We start from the raw sequence: 7,094 nt of genomic DNA, 5'->3' as shown, positions 1-7,094 counted from the left end.
TAAACAGTTGGTCAAAACTTGTTGCAAAACGCAACTGTGAATTATATCTAAGGCACTATAAAAGCTACACGAGGTTATATCAAAGCACTACCTTTCACAGTGAAGTTCAGTGTTACCTAGGAAAAAAATTGTGGGTTTTTCTGATAAAAAGCTTAATGAACTGTATTGTTACCTTGGTTCTGATTTCATATAGATGTGATAGGAGAAGGTCCTTTACCTTAGCAGTGTTTTTTGTTTTGTTTTGGAGAAGTTGTCACTACAAAGTTATATTTGTCCTAGTGGACAGACTACTGTTGAAGATGTTTCTTTAGGGGATTACTTTGTCTCTGCATGGAAGATTGGTATGGAAGACCACGAGACGGATCCATTCTGACATACAGAAAATCAAGCACAGGCAGTAGGAGGCATGCATGGAAGAGCAACTCATAACTGAACTCAGACATAAAAAGGATGAGTATAGGAGGTGGAAGCAGAGGCAGATGACCCAAGAGGAGAACAGAATTGCTGTCTGATCTTGCATGAATAGGATTAAGGAAACCAAGGCAAATTGAGCTGAATATGGGAAGAAGTGGAAAGGGCAACAAGAAAGGATTCTCCAATTGTTTAACAGCAAAAAAAAGACTTGAGAAAGAGATACAGACCAGGATGAAGAGGACTGGAGAATTAGTGACAAATGATGTGAAGATAGCCATGGTGGTGCCCTATATCCCTCAGTATTTATTGTTAAGACTTGTCTTAAAGAGTCTCATGCCACTGAGACCAGAGGGGTTACCTGGAGTAAGGTGGTGGAGGAGGATCAGGTTACTGAACACTGGACAGGTTGCACACGTGAATGCTGAGGGAGCTGGCTGATGTCACCACAAGATCATTTTCAGTTGTCTTTGAATTGTCTTGACAGCTGTAGATGGTTCCTGAAGACTGGAAGACAGCAAATATCTCTCATATCTAGAACAAGAGCAAGAAAGAATACTTAGGGAGCTACAGACCAGTCAGCCTCCCCTCAGTCCCTGGAAAGGTGATTGAGAAATCATTCTGGAAAGTTCCCAAACACACGAGGGGCAAGAAGTTGATTGGGAGTAGTTAGCTTGGACTTCAAAGGGCAAATAATTGCCTTCTGCAATGAAGTAACTAGGTTGCTGGATGATTGGAGAGTGGTTCGTGTAATTAACTTTGACTTTTTTTTTTTTTTACTTGACAACTTTTGATTCCTAGAGCAGCAGCATCAGACAGACGAAGTATGTTTTAGAGAAGAGGGTAGTGAGATGGACTGAAAATTGGCGGGAAATCCAGCTCCAGAGGGTTGTGATCAGCAGCAGAGAGTCCAATTGGAGACTAGTTGTGTACCTCAGGTGTCAGTATTAGGATCAGTACTGGTAAATACCTTTTCTGTTGGTCTGGATGTTGGAGCGCACAATCAGCACATTCGCAGATTATATAAAACTGGGAGGAGTGACTGGTAGAAGAGATGACTGCCATTTAGGGAGCCCTCAGCTACCTGAAGAGATGGTCAGAAAGGGATGTCGCAGAGTTCATGGGGAATGGAAGGACCTGTACCTGAGGAGGAGTAACCCCAGGCACCTGTACCTGCTAGGGCATGACCAGCTGGAAAGCAGCTTGGGGGGAGGGACCTTATGAGCCAACAGTGAACCCTTATAGCAAAGGAGGCTAATGGTATTCTGGGAGTGGCACTGTGAGGATGTGTCAACACATCAGTGGAGTTGATTTTTCCTGTCTGCCCAGCACTGGTTAGGTCAAATCTGATGTAGTGTGTGCAGTCCTGAGCTCGTAAGTTACAAGGAAGACTTAATGAAGGAAATTCAATGAAGGGCCACAAAAGTGGTTAAGGGAACTGAGTATCTTTAATATAAAAAGAGTCTGAGTGCTGGAACTGTTTAGTTTGGAGAAGAGAAGGCTCAGGGAAGATCTTACTGGTATGTATAAGCTCCTGATGAGAGCGAATGAAGACAAGAGAACCAGACTTTTCTCAATAGCGCTCACAGATAAGATGCAGTAGTTGCCAGGAGATTCAATCTCAGCATAAGAAAATACTTTTTTACTGGGAGTGTGAACGCTGAAACAGATAGCCTATTGTGGAATCTCTGTGGAGATGCTCAAAATCTAAACGATTCTGTGATTCTGCATGAAATTAAAATTTGCGTTACATGATAACAAGAACAAAACAAATAATTTTGATTAATCTGTCATGAATGCAACTGTTACATCACAAATATAAAAAGGAAGCTTGAAATTTTTTCAAACTATAAAGAAAAGTATTCAGTAAAAATCTGCACTTTGTGGATTGATTCCTTAAGAAACAGAGTGAGCACTCAAAATGGAACAATTTGCTGCTGTAGCTGTCTTTGCTGAGTGCGTTGTTTTAGCAAACAGATAAAACCTAAATTGAAGTTTTTAAAAAATTCATTGTTTTTAAGAGACTTCTTCCTTTAGTTACTGCAATGGCTTGAAGGGTGCAGCTGCAGTGCCAAAACGTGGATTTATCTTACTGAAGTTCAATGCTGATGTTTGAGATATGATTCCAGTTTTCTAATTTAATTATCAATTTGTTTTTTTTACTCCATTACATTTTCAATGTAATCTTTTAGGAATAGGTACATAAGTTTATGTGACTGTCAGCATTAGCTTGCACGGAGAGTTCAGCTTAGTCTGAGTAGTCACTACCAAGTATTTTTTGATTACCTAGAAATTGCATTTGAAATATGCTTAAGGGCAAATTCTGCCCTGTAGAAGTCAGGAATTTGTGAACTGCAGAGAGAAAAGAATCACCTTTCAGTAACTGGAGCTAACAACTCTTTTTACAATAAGGAAACAATCTATTGCTTCCTGAGTCTGAATTTGGTTCCACTGGGGAAAAAAAAAAAAAAAAGCCCCCTTCCCCCCCCCCCCCCCCCCAAAAAAAAAAAAAAAAAAAAAAAAAAAAAAATTTGCTGCAGTAAGATGATTTCAGCTTGACACCAGTGTAATTGGATTAGACTTTTTCTTTGTTTTAAAGTATGCTTTAATCTACACTGACTAGAGTAATGAATCGGCTTCTGTGTTCATATTAATTTTCTGATTTCAGTAATTTCAGATAAGGGTTACATGCTTTGATCTGGGTGATGCTGTAATCGGAATTAAGCATTGTACTACTCACTATTTTTATTGTACAAGTCAGTATGAATATGCCTGGAGAATGCCTCAGAGCTCAACTAAACATTCGTAATATGCAGTAGCTGCATATCTGATTGAATCAATTGTTTATTTAGCCATATTCAACAATAAAATGCTAATTACTGATTGAATAGCATTCTCAAATGGAGGCCATCCTGTTACCCTCAGGTTATCAGCAGAATTATGCCCTAGGCACAAACTGTTTCCAAATGAACAGATTCTGTGTTCATTTGTTATCTCTGAGGAAGGAGCTAATTTCAAGTGAGATGCAGTGGAATACCTGTGGATGTCAAGGGGGTGATTTCTTAGATCAGAAATGGATGGTGTCTGGCAGCACTGAGCATGTGGAATGGCTGGTCCCTGGTGCATTCTGTTTAGTAAGGGACTTGGTTACTGTCAGGACAAGAAAAACACAAAATACATACTATGTTGGAGCAGAGGTGAGAGAGCAATGTCTGTCCTGGTATCTGTAGCAATAATCGCTTCTAAAACTGTAATCACAGCCACGTGGCAGCACAGTGCCTTTTGTACCGTTATTTTTAGTGCTCATAGCAACAGATTAAAGAGCATGATAAAAGCACATGTTTAAAAATAGTAGGCTGTTATAAAATATGATTTCCTTTTGGAAGACTGCATTTAGAACACGATGATTTGTGCAGGGGAGACTTACACATTCCCAGACACTGCTAAGGTTTCAAAACTATTTTAAGAACCTGGTTGTTGTCATAGTAGCAGTAAACCTCTTAATCCCACTTCCTCTGGAGATGAAGCTGTTTTGAACTTAATCTACTTAGGGATTGTCAAGGCTGTTTCTGTGACAGGGAACTAGGAATACAGCACTGACAGAGATGCTACTTGTTGTCACCAGAAAGTTTAATGTTTTTGTCTACTTCGATAGCATTCAATTATGATTTGCTGAGGGACAGATCTTATTACAAGTTAGTAGGAGGGCCAACACCTGGAAAGCTCACCTCCATTTTTAGCAGTGTATTGACACTGTCAATTTTTTTGGCATGGTTAAATGAAACTGTTCCTAGGTCATTTGGGGCAAGAGCATGCCAATATGATTGATCTCTCATAGTTTAAAAACATCCTTTATAAAGAAGTCCTTTCATCCTGAATGCTTCCATTCCTTAGGGTTCCTGAGGCTTCATAAACAGTGCTGAATCTTTTTTGAATACTGCCATTAAAGTCTGTAGTCCTTGCAAAGCTAGTGCACTTAAAAATTTCTTGAAGTATTTGGGTAATATAAACTAACTTATTCTTAAATGTACAACTAGTAGTGATGTGAAGAGAAACGTGTGGAAAATGGACAAATTCTTCAACTTTATCAGTTTAGCTAGGTAGTGAGAATTTTAAATGTCAGATGAAAATAATCATTGTAACAGAATTTTGCATTTGAAAGAAAGACGATGTAAGAGATTGTTTGTATGTATCTAGAACATGAAGAGACCTTCCTTCTCACCAGATCCAATTTCTCAATAATTACTGAAAAATGTTCTGTTGCTAATTAAGTGTAGCCTGGCTACAGTACTGGATTACATAACCTCACCTCAAAAAAATTAGAAGCACTACACTTGTTCTGTTTGTGCCAATGTTTTGTTTCATATGTACCGAATAATGGCAGCAGTTTGAGGACTCTTGTTTGTTTTCCTGAAGTCTACATGTTCTGACTAGATGGACCCTCAGTCTTTAGGACTAATTACATGTCTGAATAAATAAAAGGATGTTTGCAAGTTTAGTTATTCATTTGCCAATGTAAGATAATAGATATTTTCCCCTCTACAAAGTTTTGGTTGGGTCATAGATTTTTGCTCCTTCCCCTCCTTTTCAGCAGCCCTTAGTTCAGCATAACATGAAGAGATGTAATAGACAAACCACTGACTGCTAATCAGGTCTTTCTGTCTGTGAATGAATTGCTGGCATTAGAAAGAGGCCAACCAGTTACTACGGACACTCTGCAATACCCTCTAGACTGAAATGTCACTGTAGTTTCATCACTTTGGCATAAGCACATACCCATTTTGTGAGGTTTTTTTTGATGCCTGGTGCTGCCACTGAACCATTTGTTCAGGGTGCCTCACTCAGTGAGGTACCTGAACCATAATTTGATTCCTTTGCAATCTGATCTTCCCTTGCAGGTTTTGCCTGGCCAGCACCCACAATGAGGGATGAGGGAAGATGGTTCCTTCCTCTTTACTCTTCTTTTCACAGCATTGGCAGCAGACACTATGGGGAGGGAGCAGTGACCACTTCCCAACTATGGCACAAGCTAAGGAGCATGGCAGGGAGTGAAATCCTCTCAGCTGGTGCTGAGTTGTCTCTTGCCCAAATCACCACTTGCAGACTCTGCCAGGTCCCTCAATCTCTTCTTCCATGCCTGCTTCCGTGGCCTCCTCAGATCTGGCTAAGCACAGTCACTGGCAGTGTATTCTTTGGTTTGGTCTGTGGACTAGGATAGCCAAAAGAGTAACTGGAGATCAGTTTTTGAGAGGTGCTGGGGTATGCTCTTATCATGAAGGCCTGAGGCATACAGAGATCAGCACTGGCCTCCACAGAGATGATGCGTGCTGAAGATTACAACTGGGTTTCATCTTCTTCATGAATAGGGCTTCTCCAAGCTGTTTGTAAGGCACCATATCCATATACCCCTCTCCAGGGACTTTGCAGAGTCTGAGCAAGGAGGCTGGCTAGTGATCTCATTAGAAGATTCATGAGGTGGAATGGAGGATGTCTTCCCAGCAGAACTCTGTAGAGTGGCTTTGGAACCTTTCCATTTGATGCTCTGAATAAGGTATTTATTTTAAACCAGCTTTTATTTTAAATCATTCTTAACATTTTTAAAACTAATAATTCCATTTTGTTTTTTTTTTTTTACCTGAAGATTTCAACCTTCTCACCCAATTTGGAACTTTTTTACCCCTAAAAACTTAAGTAGTTTTTAGGTGTGAGACAACATTTTCTTCCTCCTCTTAGGGTGATAAAAAGGCTAGTAGAGTAAGGTTCCCTTCAGTTTATAAAAACAGTCTGTCAATGTTACACTACCCAGCTGATTTCTCAGATGTGACAATTTGGGGATAACTCTGCTAACGGTATCAGTTTTTCTTTACTAAGCTATATGAAGCTAAATTAAACCTTAAATACTTTGATCTGAGTGGTGATTGAATTGAAGAAGTACCTCTATATTCAGAAAATCTTTTCCATATGCACAGGTAGTATTGAGACATCCTATTTTAATTTTTGTCAAGCATTTTGGTCAGAATTTTGTATGAGTATCATTTTAGTGCAGTATTTTAAATTTGAACTTGTAAATCATGTAATTTTACACCAAGCTAGACTCAACCTCTGCCAAGCAGTGTGAGATATGATAGTTGTTAAAGTTAATTCTGTGCGTTAATATGAGCAGATTTTATCAATAGCCTGTAAGCTCCATTGTGTAAGATCATTGTTATATCAGTCTCATGCAGTGGAGTATTTTGACATGCATACTGTTTTTCTTTTCTTGGAAACAAATTGAACAGCTTGATACGAATGTCTCTCATTCTCTCGGAGGAATGGTCAGTGCCTCCGGGTGCTGCTTGGTCTTTATTAGTGTTGGATTTTTTTTCTTCAAATGGTTTTACTATAATTATAGAGATGAGAGCTCTTTATGCTTAATCTTGTAATGAGTTTGTTTGCGTAATGCATTTACCCAAATGGACTTCCTAGCTGGACAAGCACAGAGCTTATGCATACTGCACTGGCTGTGAGAGACATTGCTGGGGATAAGCCAGGGATAAATGAAAAGCTGCATGAGAAAACAGTACTGAGAGCTCTAACACTATCACTAGAGCTAGATATGCTGAACGTATTAATACAAATGGTTAAAATACTGATCTTTACTAGATGGGGATGATAAGCTTAAAACAGCTGCTATGAGACAGAAC

The 7,094-nt window shown here is 39.3% G+C and overlaps 1 protein-coding gene across 1 annotated transcript in view; it reads left to right on the top strand.

The window, feature by feature from the left end:
* The first annotated feature begins 5,772 nt into the window (after positions 1 to 5,772).
* Positions 5,773 to 7,094, top strand: part of PAPLN (papilin, proteoglycan like sulfated glycoprotein) — a 63,524-nt gene continuing 62,202 nt past the window's right edge. The window contains exon 1 of the mRNA XM_052695492.1: positions 5,773 to 5,962. The gene's annotated coding sequence lies outside the window, so the exon portion shown is untranslated. The remainder of the gene's footprint in view (positions 5,963 to 7,094) is intronic.

The sequence above is a fragment of the Tympanuchus pallidicinctus genome, unplaced genomic scaffold (assembly GCF_026119805.1).
Source record: "Tympanuchus pallidicinctus isolate F22 unplaced genomic scaffold, pur_lepc_1.0 scaffold3, whole genome shotgun sequence".
NCBI classification, from domain to species: domain Eukaryota; kingdom Metazoa; phylum Chordata; class Aves; order Galliformes; family Phasianidae; genus Tympanuchus; species Tympanuchus pallidicinctus.
This window is presented reverse-complemented; position numbering and strand designations above follow the sequence as displayed.